Here is a 13,646-nt window from a genome sequence, read left to right as displayed (position 1 = left end):
AGAAAACCGTGAGCATATTTAGATAATTAGGAGGGTGAGCAGACAGGGAATGAAGGCACGGCTGTTGGCAAAAACATCCTAAACATTCAGGAGTTGCAGAATTAGACATAAACCCAGGGGGTGGATGGCCTCTGATCGGAGGAGGGCGACTTTTTTTAAGTTGAAGGAAATGATTGGTACCTGTAGACAGTATGGGCAGGGAGGTGGGATCTCCCCATTTCTTCACGAGGCTGGAAGGTGTCATTGTAGAACCTTCTATTACATTCCTGGACCCGGGAAGTTCCCGGGTCTTGGTCTGCAGTTGACAGCTTGCTTCCTAGGTATGATTCAGGATCCATCCCTTCCTCTCTGCCAAAAGGAGAAAGGCATTTCTGTGTTTACCGTTTCCTGAGTTTGTTTTTTTTTCTATTGGTAATTGAAGGGTTTCTCTCTTTTGCTAACGATGTGGTATGCAATAGATCCTCAGAACAATGAACAAGTCAATTGCAAATGAAGTAACTGATGGATGTCATAAGGTCACAAAAGTTTCTGTAGTTACAAAGTAAAAATAAATCAAAGTAATATTTTAAATCTTCAATAGGCCTCCTTTTCTGTTTCTGATTAATGATTGTCATATCAACATACAAGGAAAAAATGTTTATGAAGCTGACATGTATTTTAGAACATTGTATGTTGATGTCTTATTTCTATTACTAACTTTGAACCCTTAAAAAGGGATACAGTTTGAAGCTTGTAAAAAATTTTTCATTTGTACTTTGGGCTCTCACATGATGTTAACAAGTGAATCCCCTGAAAGACTGGTAAGACTGAGGGGTTTTTAGTCCTTTGCTGTTATTCTGGAAAAAGAGTCTATCTTCCGTATGGAGGGAAACTTCTGGTTTGATTAACACTGTAAATAATTATGAGACAAAATCGAGATATGAAAAATTGCCCACACAGGCTCTTCTATTGAGTAAGATCTCACTTATTAAAAATCAAAGTTGAAAGTTTAACAGGCTCATTATGGTTCAGAAATCCCCTGGGACATTTTAACCTTTTAAAATCTTTTTTGGATGTTCAGTTTGCCCAAAGGGCTTACGTTCTCTGTCATATCTCCACTCTACCCTGCTTGGGCACTGATTTGGGGAAGTGTCACTCTTACTACACCAAGAGGTCAGATACCCGAGGTTAGATACCACCCAAAGTCAGATAGTTGAAGGGTTTTCTTTGGAGAGAGGGACGAATAGGAAGTGGGGAGTGGAGGCGTTGGGAAAAGCAGCCCAGGTGAGAAGCATGAATTCAACAAAGCATTCAGGATGGTTTGCCACTTTTGTGAGCAACACAGGAAACAGCAGGCTGGTCCCATTTCCTAGCATACCAAAGGGGGCAGGAGCACATCTGTAAAGTGCTTTGTAAATTTCTATAATTTCTGTTTCCACTCTCATTCCCTGGCTGGTAATTTCAACAGTGCCCCCAAATGTTGACACAATCCAACAGATAACTATGCGGAAGTTTGGTCTTCGGCTGCCTGAAATCATTTCCATTAGCTCTTTAGATAAAGCTGCGTTTTTGATATTCCTCATTAACCCCACACACATCTGGCCCTCAGCATCACTGGGCACAGCAGCCCTGTCCTTTGAAACTAAACCTAAGCATCCTTAGGCTGCTAGTCTGCCCTCCTCAGAAGAGTCCACTTAGTCTGTGGCTCTTCCAACAAACTGGAGGCTGGGATGCTGAGAAAACGAAACCAAGATGGAGCAAAGTAAGTGGCAGATTGATGTAGTCTAGGGGCACCTGGAAAGAAGAGCTGCTGCCACCTGCTGTACTGCCTGGGGTTCCTTCTTCCTGCTGTTCACGTGTCCCAGTGAAAACCTGCGGGAGATAAGAGAGCAGACGGACTGCCAGCCCATCCCTCCCAACGCCCTCCCCAATACAAACACATCAACTTTCCACTTGCAGTGACCTGCTCTCCAGGGTGACATAACAGCTGTTTGGGTTTTGTCACTAAAAGAAAACAAATTATGGAATGTACTGCTTTACAGGCTAATGAAATGGCTGAGCCAGCGCAAGGGTTACGAGAAGGTTTGTGAATTAGGAGAATAATGATCTTCAGTTTCTGACCTCCTGGCATGCAGCGGCATTTATCAGGAGGTGCATGTGACTGGTTAAGACACAGAGCCCCAGCATGAAGGAAACAGCTGCTCGCAGAGTGCTCTGGCACTTGGCAGCTGAACAGGCAGGGTGCTGATGTGAGGAATACCGCGCCCAACCGCCCCAGTAAGTAACAGGAGAACTTTCTTCTGTGTGCGTGTGCGTGTGCGTGGTGTGTGTGTGTGTGTGTGCACGCGCGCGTGCGTGTGCACACGTGTTTTGCAAGCCACTGACAATTTTTAATTTTTATTTCCTTCTGGCACTAAAGGAGGTATTTTATTTGTTCCTGTTCCTAATAACCATTTGTCTTTTTACTGATTTTTTTTTTTTTAATTGTTCTTTTCAGCAATGTTGTTTTCTAACTTTAAGGATTAGTGAGGCATATTGCTTGATTCCTATCTAGGAAACAGCGAGTTTATTTCCTGGTATTCGGAATTTTTATGGTCCATGGTGTTTAGGTTCAAAGCCAAGATTCAGGTTACGAAGTAGAGACTATTGAAGTGAGTTGATGACTAGATTTGATTTTAGTCAGTTTTATCACTGAAACTTTTTTTTTTTAACCATTGAAAATGTTGTTTGAGAAATAGCTTGTGAATCAATTGTAGGTCTGACTGGACCATTCCTAGTCAATTTTGAAGACTGTCTCATTTAACTATGTGTAAAAATCTGCAATACAGAAAGCTAGTAAAATATTTAGATTAGCAATTATATTTAGATTTTAGGCATGCTTTCTAATTCTTTGAAAGATATACTTTATAATTCTTTTCTTCTCATCTTCATTACTTTACAGCTTTTCTAACTCACTTTCATCACTTTACAGCTAAAATTTTTAGTTGTCCCTGGTCTTCCTTCTTTTAGATACGGGAAAGCTCATGTCTTTATGATGGGCAGAGTCTTTCTTCCTTGCTTATGACCTGGATCATGAAAGTGTTGTCTGAAGCCAATTATCAGCTCTAGGGTGTGTGTGTGGGGGGGTGTCCTGGCATCCAAAACTGAGAGGACTTGTTCTTTCTTTGGTTCATTCGGCAGTCATGAAGCTTTCTCTTGGGAAAGCAGCGAAGCAGGCACAACCCTGGAACAAAGCTGTTGTTCACAGGCTTTTGTCCTTCCATGGTTGTCACCAGACAGAATGTTTAAGAAGAAAGGAAAAGGGGAAAGGGAGAGGGCAGAGCCCTGCATCAATGATGTGAACCTCTGAAAGCAACAGGCCTCTGAATCAGACCAATGGGGGCAGGTAACCAAACAAATTCGTTTTTCTGGATTGCCTGGACATTAAAGAGGGGGGCAGAGAGTGGTGTTTTGATTTGAATTCTGACCAAACGGTTATTTTGCTTGTGAGAAACCCAGGGCACCCCGAAGTGTGCTTGTTTCCCCAAGTGACTGACAGATGGTCACACAGGCTCAAGCTGTACAGTTTGCTTGCAATTTCTGCCTGCTACACGGAGGGAGCACTGCTCTCCCTGCACCCCTGCCACCTCTCCTCGTATATGGAGGATGGATTGAAAATGACACGCTGGTTCTATCCAAGTTTCCCTCAGCATGGTTGGTCTTGAGTTGCCACATCAGCCAAAGATCTGGGATGGAAGCAGATTCAGATGCCTGGCTAGTCTGGCATTGGGAGGTTTTTCTCCTTCTTTCCCTTAAAATGTAGGATTCACAAAACCTAGAATGTCCAATGAGAAAATAATATTTGCAACTCTTGTTCCTCTTTATGCCAGTTGGGTGAGGTCCTTGGGTCAGCCTGTGGCCACGTGGCCAGTGAGTTCCCTGTCTGACTGCAGGGCACCGGCTGCCCAAGGGGCCATTCTTTAGGGAGTTTGCTTCTGGTATAGTTAGTTTCCCTTTTTCTGAAGGCTGATAGTGGAAAGGAACTCTCAGGTGAAATTGTGTCTCCAGAATCAGAGTCACACACCATAAAACCGAGAGGGTCTTAATGGCAATCTGAGTATCCTTTGAATTATAAAGAGTGTTGCATTTTTGAAAGCCCACAGATTATTTTGAAAAACCCCATGATATCTTGACTTTCAAAATATTAATATCAGAATAACAGAGACAATTATTTTACATGCAGATAGTATGTCCATAGAACCAAAGCTTTTAATTCTAGGATAGGAATTATAGAACATGCAACTTAATAACTTCATTTCAAAGATGAGGAAGTTGTAGAACATTTTTCTGGGTCCCAGGGCTAGTGAGTGGTAGAGCTTGAAAAGAGCTCAAGGCTTCTGCTACTACTACCATCATAATATTAACACTAATAGTTATAACTTACACTTATTGTGCACTTTGCCAAATGATGTGCTGTACAAGTGTATTTATATTCATATAATCCTCACAGCAAGTCTATGTGCTTTATATAATTATTACAGTTTTATAGCTAGAGAAACTGAAGTTCAGAGACTGTAGCCACTCAGCTATACATGACACAGGCAGAAGTGACACCGAGATCAGACTCCAGAACCTGCACACATTAAACAAATAAAAGTGGAGCTCATATGCTAATCTCACACATTGAAGCTTAAAAGCTCATGAAATGCAAATGAGACTATTTCAGCACAATACAATTAGACACACAATGTGTGTTACGGCCCTTTCGAACTCTCCATGGCAGGAAGGGTGAGGTTTCCCCTTGGGACAGTCCAAGCCCAGGCTATGTAGCAGCACTGACCGGCAGCGTGTTTTTCTCCGTGAGAGTAGTTCACTGATGGCCCTCACATTGGTCAGAACAGCAATTGAGAGCTTTTTTATTTCCCAAGAATGCACTGCTCTCGCTGCCCCTGCTGGCCTTTGCCTCGTTTTTTCCTGTCACTCCTTTCCTTTGGAGGACAGCCACTCCACCCATGCCCCACCCCAAACAGCTGGCTTAGTGGTGATAACACTAGTGTCAGTCCTGTTCATTGTGTGACTCAACCTGGAAGGTTGGTTGTCCAAAGAGGTTGTTGTTGTTTAGGACTTAGAAGCAATGCAATCCTTCCCTCTCTTTGCTCCGTTTGTTCCTGGCCGTGAGAGAGGGTCGCTGGCCAGGGGACGGGTTGGGGGTGGGGGGGGGTGTGGGGGTGGGGGGGTGGGGGGAGGTGGGGGAGAGGAGAGATGTGCTTTTCTCTGCTGACTGGGAGGCTACCTGCACCTGCATTTTTCTGGGTGCACACTCCTCCCCCCACCTGCCCCATAGCTGAAGACTGACCTTCTCACTTGTGGGCCATGAACCTGTGGCTTGCCTGGGTCATCAACCAGAGACAGAGCCCTGAGAAAAACCTACTTCTCAAACTCTTCTAAAAATTTAATTTAACCCTCTGTATTCCTCCATGTGGTTAAATGTCAAAATGAGGGCTGGCGATGAGAAAGAGCACTGAGTAAGTAGCAGAAGGGTCTTTTGGTTAATCAGGAGGAAAGTTTAGTAAGCAGAGCATTCAGGCATGTCTTTGAGAAAGTCTTCAATGTTTTTTCAAGGCTGTTATAACAAGATTACACATTTTGAAGACCAAGCTCTTTGTAAAAAGAAGAGGGAATTTTTCATCTACTTCTCACCTGCCTGTTGCTTCTAAACCTAAGCCCAATTCAAGAGCAGCCAGCAATACAGTCTGCTAACCCAAAGCCACTGGAAATTACCTCCAATTCTTAGCAATTGGTGTGCTGCGGTGGGTGTTATGTGGGGACTTGTGAGATGGATTCAGAATCGCAGCAGAATCCACAAGTCATACTCCAGACCTGGTTTGAAGTAAAATAAAGTGATTATTTTCATGGGATCTTTTATAAGGAAACAAATTTTGTGATGCAGTGCTTGTTTTATTTATTTATTTTTTTTGCCAGCTTGTGTTCCAAAGAACCTGTTCCCAAAGAGTTAACTCCCTTGGGTCTCACTTTCTCTTTGTATTGGTTGCTCATGCGCCTCCGCTGGAGTTGTTTAGCTGTTTGTGTGTCACATTCCCATTGTTTTATGGATTTGAAAGTTTGGGTTTCTTGCTTTCAAATGATCACAGTAGGGTACCTCTGGAGTCTGCAGTGTGTGTCTGAGTTCGCTGTGCTTTCATCTTTTTTGAGCCCATCAACTCTATTGAGAAGACAAACTCCTGCATTTTTATGGAACTCTTCCAGTATTAGACACTTTTTTGCACGTTGCCACAATCCTATGAAAGAGAGGAGACACTGTTACCATTGTTTACGGTGAGGAAACTGAGAATGAGAGAAAGTGAGTGACTTATCCATGGTCATGGGACCAAGCCCAACTAAATCCCCAGTTTTCAGACTCTGGATAATATCCATGGAATTGTTCTTTGTGATCATAGGGCTATGATTTGTGTTATCTTCTCATGGGTGAAAGGTAAATGGATGATTGATTCATGATGTGCCATCTCACACATGTCAATGATGATGTTTCCAAAGCCTTTGGATATTTGGCTTTAGAAACAGGGTCAGCTTAGTTACAGACACAATAATATTTGCTTTGGTAATATTTGTGAAGGAACTTAGTGGTCATTTTCCTACCCTGCAGACCCAATGTGGTTAAGTTGGAGTCATATCGACCTTGGCATGATGTAACATTCAGCTTTTAGAAGGGATCTTGTTGTTTTTTGAGATTAAAAAGCATAGTCTGATGTCCACTATGTACTCCCCTTACCCAACAAAACCATCAGCATTCTTGGAAGTTCTGCCTGGTTTAGTACCCTTATTCCCATGGGAAAATAGTGTACTCTGACCACCAGGAAGAGAGTCCCTGCCACCATTTCCCTCTGCAAAGTTATCTGCCCACAACTGAGAGAGTCTTAGCTTGCTAGACTAGTTGAGAATCTTCACTACTAGTCAATTTTCTGTTATAGCAATCCAGTCCATTGTATAACAGCATAATCAGTACATTGGCAAGGTCCTAAAAATGACAGGGTGTGTTGCCTGATGATTTTACAGTGCAGCTGCACGTTATGATGGCTAGGGCTTAGAGGCAGAGGATGGGCGAAACAAGTGAACAGCTTTATGACAATAACAGCTATTATGTTTTTTCTTTCTAAAGTAGCTTTTTAAAAATATGCGTGTGAAAAATATCCTTCTTCAAATTTAAAAACTCCTGAATAATATTTAATTCATAAAATGACTCAAAGAGCATTTTTCCTTAGTGATTACAGTGTAATAATCAGAACTTTCTGTGCCTGTCAAAGAAAAAAAAAAAAGAAAAGAAAAAGATGAAATAGTGGGTTAAAGGCTTACCTTCCTGTGTTATAGTCTGTGGAACCTGAAGTAATATAAACTTAATGCCCCTATTGTTAAGTGGAAAATTCAACTCAATATATGAATGACTTACACTGCAAATATCTCAACATCTTTTAGGTTTCTCTGTGATCAAACTGGTAATTTTGTTTTCTGAAGGCTTCTCTATTTGCCAGTTGCTGCCCTATCTTTGCACTTCACTTAGTGTTGGTTTAGGTGAACCTGTCCCTACCTCACAAAATGTTCCAAGACCCTTGCATAGATCATTATGCCATTGGCTTACTTTAGTATTATAAGCGTACTCAGAGTTTTGTCTTTGAATGTGTTCCAGGTACAATGTTTGATCGAGAACTAGTAAGGAGGGAAAATATCAATAACATGGAAAGATTAAGTTCATAGTTAATTACAGAATTTCATTTTAGTCACCACTTTGCTGATGCTTAATTGTTGCAAAAGTCACAGACAAGTAACTACATTGGAATGTGTCTAAGTGATTTTAATTGCTTCTCTTTTCCCCCTCTGAGGTATTTGTGGCAGAGACTTTAGCAATTGATGAGCTGGCTAAATGCAAGGAGAACTCAGGCAGAGGGTCCGTCAATCAGCCATGGAATCAGACTCCATAGTTTTTAAAAACAGAAAAGAAAAAGGGACTATTTAGTCACTCCTCTGATTTGTTTTGAGAAAGTAATATTTTTCCTTTCATCCAACAACTCAAAATGGGCTGAACCAAGTTTCTTTAGAGTCTTTTACTTAAGTTCACTTTGGGAATGTTCCACCTAGGGATTCCTTTTTAGGAATTGACACACTGTAAAACCACCCTGGTTTTGCAGAACTCTTTAGACCTAGGATCAAGGAGCTAGGAAGGACTAATGTTGTTTTCCAGCCACACTAACAACTTGCCCTGTAACTATGAAGAATGAACGTTCCCAAATCTCTAGTTAATATAGATTTCTGGAGCTCATAAACTATGCAAGAATTTAAAACAGTCTTAAAATAGAAGAACTGAGTATAATTTCCATATTTGGTTCTAGAAAACTAATACCATGAGTTCAATTTGACTAAACTTTGGATTCTGCTCCACTTAACAGTTCTGCTTTTTAGAAGCAGATAGAATTTCATTTATGCATGGAATGACTGCCATTCAAAATCCTATAAGTTGACAGAATATTTTAGAGATCGCTATTTTTTTATGGCTAGGACAGAGCTCAGTCTGAATGGTGGTGCTCAAGATTTCTCTGTGGTCTCTTTCTGTCCCCGGTCACATCACTCTGATTTTAAGATGAATCTGTCTCTTTCTATTTTCCTTCTGTAGTAGGCATTTAAACTGAATCTGCTGCTGGGAGAGGAAAGAAACTGATGTTTATTTTTACAACACCCAGAGGCAGACACTACTGTGACACTTACAGAAGAAAAACTAAATTTCAGGGAGAATGAGGGCCTTGCCCAAGGTCACAAGGCAGTGAGTAGTAAAGCCAGAATTCTGGCCCTGGTCTTCATAGAAGCAAAGTGCATGCCTTTTCTATTCTATCACACTGTCTATATCATTACGTTTATGTTAAAAACTGATGCTCACTATGGAAAAGGCAGCCATTCTGTGGAGTCCGGATTCTGCTGTTCTTGTCATGCCCAATGCATAGCGATATCCATTAGAAGCATGCTGCAAGACAAAGAAACATACTAGGAATCTGGATTCAAGATTGAATTCTACAGTATCATCCTGTTTCCATTGTTGAGGTGTTCCCTCAACTGTGGTGCTCTGTACACTGGCCAGGGCACCCCTGCAGAACTAAGCCTCTGGCAACACTCAAAAATTATTATACTGTCTCAGATGATGACAGGTATAAAAAAGATCATGACTCTAGGACCTGGCTGATTAACCAGCAGTGACAGTTTGCTTTACATTATGTTTGGTTTTTACAAGAAATGACACAATATTGGCACCAAGATGGCAATTACATTCACTCCATGAATTGATTCTTGGGGCCATAGTTACAAGTAGATAGAAGGGCTGAGCAGAACTTGAAGCAGGACCAGTGGAACATATTTCACCTTATTTTATTTCTCCATGTTTTAGAAGAAATACCTTCAAACTCTTTGGAAGATGCAAGAACTTTGATTGACTTAAGCCACTGATGGTGTTATTGTGTAAGAATTAAGGCTTTATCTTTTTAGCTACAAGGATGACTGAGTAGCATGCATAGCATGTCATTTTATGACATGCATAAAATTCTGCAACTATTTGGAATACTGTCTCACATCAAGTTTGTGGAAGAGGCTAAGATATTTGAAAAATGGTTTAGCGTTGTAATCCTCATATTTGGAAACTTCACTCAACCAGAAGTTATCAAAACCTCACTAAGTACATTCTAGTTTACGGGACCTCTTACATGGAAGTCAGAATTCACATTTGGGTGACAAAAGTAAAAGAAAAATCCAAACTATATTTTCCTATGATTCATTTGGCAAGTATTTTTAAACATATGCTTTGCACTGCATATTGCACAAACATAAATAATGGCACAGACTTTACAGGACATTACCACTTAGTTAAGCACATTGATATTTTAAAAAATTATTACATCAAACATCTTACAAATATTTTTCTATAAAAGAGGTTTGTACAGTGTTCTATAGATGTCTGGGGGAAAGGAGATGACTATATTAGGGTGAGTCAGGGAAGGTTCCTTAGGGTTGGTGACATTTGAACTGGGTATAAAAGGATAAGTAGCCATTGTTCAAGAAGAAAAAACTATATTTTGAAAGATTGCTTTCCAGAAGTAACATGTAACTTGGTAGAGCTGAATCATAGGGTACATGTTGGAGGAGGAACTGGATAAAAGGCTCAAAGATAAGGTAGTTCCAGATGGTTAAGGGTACTGTTTGCCCTTCTGAAGCATTTAGATATTTTTGAGAACAATTTAAAGTTAAAAAATATTTTTATTATAGAAAATTTCCAACATACACAAAAGTAGGTAAAATTATATAATGAGACCCCATGTGTTCATTACCTGACCTTAACAATTTTCAATAGCCAATCTTGTTTCATTTATATCCCCACCCATGTTCTCTCTGTCCCATATTAGTTTTGAAACAAATGCCAGACATTTCATCATTCTACCTGTAAATATTTTAGTATACATTTCTAAAAGATAAGTTCTCTTTTGAAAAATCCATAGTACCATTAATAAATGTAAAATAATTAACAATAGTTCTTAATGATTATTGAAGCTTGTCAAGTAAAGGAGTGATATGAATATATTTGCATTTTGGAAAGAAAACTCTGGAGGCAATGAGGAAGACAGGTTGGAGAGAAAAAATGCCAAAGACCAATAGACGACTCCAGAGATGAATATGAATCAAGCCAGTGGTGAGGATGGAAGAATTTTCAGAATGTTTAAAAAGTAAAGTTGATAGTTCTTGAGAGCAATTGGATATGCAGATGAAGGAGAGGAGGGAGTTGAGAAAATTTTAACTTGTGTTAAACTTGTGTTAACTTGGAGATTTTAAACTTGTGTGGTCAGCATATGAATATGCCAATAACTGATGTAGTGTAGGGATTCCGTGAAAAGAAATTTAGCCTGATTCTTCATTAGCCAGAGACTACTGGAAACAAATCCAAAAATATTTTCTTATTACCCTCAAAAAAAACTTTGAGACTTGGACTATTTGGAGTAAGTTTGATTGCTCCACCTTAAGAAAGTCATTAGCAAAAATTGGAAAACATCCAGAGAATAGCATCTAAAATTCTCCAGGGTAGAAAGGAGCCACTTGGACAGCCTCATAACTGACACCTCTTTAGTTTACATATGACTGATAGTTATAAAATCATAAAGGCTAATGAACGTGACTTATTCACCAAATCCCCAAACACTAAAAGTTTGAAAGATGTAAATTTAAAATGATGACAGGACCCAACAGATAAAAGTCCAGGACCAGATGGCTTTGCAGGTGAATTCTACCAAACATTTAAAGAGGAGTTAACACCTATCCCTCTCAAACTATTCCAAAAAATTGCAGAGGAAGGAATACTTCAGACTCATTCTATGAGGCCAGATTCATCGTGATACCAAAACCAGACAAAGATACCACACACACACATACAAAATTACAGGCCAGTATCACTGATGAACACAGATGCAAAAATCCTCAACAAAATATTAGCAAACCGAATCCAACAATACATTAAAAGGATCATACACCACAATCAAGTGGGATTTATCCTAGGGATGCAAGGGTTCTTCAATAACTACAAATCAATCAATGTGATATACCACATTAACAAATTGAAGAATGAAAACCATATAATCATCTCTATAGATGAAGAAAAAGCTTTTGACAAATTTCAACATTCATTTATGATAAAAAAAAAACTCTCCTGAAAGTGGGCATAGAAGGAACATACCTCAATAAAGGTCATCTAAACACCCATATATATAACACACCTCAGCTAACATCATATTCCACAGTGAAAAGCTGAAGGCAATTCCTCTAAGATCAGGAACAAGACAAGGATGCCCACTCCAGCCAATTTTATTCAACATAGTATTGGAAATCCTAGCCATAGCATTCAGACAAGAAAAAGAAATAAAAGGAATCCAAATTGGAAAGGAAAAAGTAAAACTGTCACTGTTTGCAGATGACATGATACCATACATAGAAAATCTAATGATGCCACCAGAAAGCTACGAGAGCTCATCAATGAATTCAGTAAAGTTGCAGGATACAAAATTAATATACAGAAATCTGTTGCATTTCTATACAGTAACAACAAGCTATCAGAAAGAAAAATTAAGGAAACAATTCCATTTAGCATCACATCAAAAAGAATAAAATACCTAGAATAAACCTACCTAAGGAGGTAAAAGACCTGCACTTGGAATACTATAAGACATGTCTGAAGGAAATCAAAGATGACACAAACAGATGGAAAGATATACAGTGTTCTTGGATTGGAAGAATTAATATTGTTAAAATGACCTTATTATCCAAGGCAATATACAGGTTCAGTTCAATCCCTATCAAAATACCAATGGCACTTTTTTACAGAACTACAACAAATAATTTAAAAATTTGTATGGAAACACAAAAGACTATTGGTGGGAATGTAAACTGGTACAGCCATTGTGGAAAACAGTATGGAGGTTTCTCAAAAAATTAAAAATAGAACTACCTTATGACCCAGAAATTCTACTCCTGGGTATATATCCAAAAAAACACCCCAAAACCACTAATTAGAAAAGATACATGCACCCCAATGTGCATAGCAGCATTATTTATAATTGTCAAGATATGGAAGCAACCTAAGTATCCATCAACAGATGAATGGATAGAGAAGATGTGGTATGTGTGTGTGTGTATGTATATGCATATATATAGTGGAATATTACTCAGCCATAAAGAGGAATGAAATTTTGCCATTTTGCAGCAACACAGATGGACTTGGAGGATATTATGCTAAGTGAAATAAGTCAGACAGATAAAGATATGATATCACTTATATGTGGAATCTAAAAAATACAACAAACTAGTGAATATAACAAAAAAGGAGCAGACTCAGAGATATAGAAAACAAACTAGTGGTTACCAATGGGGAGAGAGAAGCTGGGAGGGGCAATATAAGGGTAGGGGATTAACAGGTATAAACTATTATGTATAAAATAAGCTACAAGGATACATTGTACAACATGGGGAATAAAGCCAATATTTTTAATAACTATAAATAGAGTATAACCTTTAAAAAATTGTGATTCACTACATTGTACACCTGTAACATATAATATTATGCACCAACTATACTTCAATTTATAAAAGATTAGTTGACTATAAAAAACATAAAAATAAGATATAAAATAATGGAAGGAATTTTTCACACTTTATGATGAAAATGTTCAAACAAGAAGAAGTTGAAAGAATTGTATAGTGAATATCCATCTACTGCCAATTCAATTTTACCATTAATAATTTACTATGTTTGCTTTTTCACATATCTATGCATTTATTCATTCCTCTATCCATCCATTGGTCCATATTTTTTTTCAGTATTAGTTGTAGACAGCAGTACACTCCATTCCTCAACATTTCATCATACATATCATTAACTGGAGTTCAATATTTGTTTATGCAGAATTTATATTTTACACGAGAGATTAAATTTATACATTTGTTTTGCCAAAAGGAAAGGCTGTGATTCAAGAAAGATTAACAAAATTCATGGCTGCTTGTTACTGGGTCATTTATGAAAACGAAAAGCTGTTTGAGAACCTCTTGATCCTCAAAAGTTGTTGCCGTATGGAGCAGACACACCCTCCCACAAAACA

Source organism: Stenella coeruleoalba (genome assembly GCF_951394435.1).
Source record: "Stenella coeruleoalba genome assembly, chromosome: 13".
NCBI lineage: Eukaryota > Metazoa > Chordata > Mammalia > Artiodactyla > Delphinidae > Stenella > Stenella coeruleoalba.
This window is presented reverse-complemented; position numbering follows the sequence as displayed.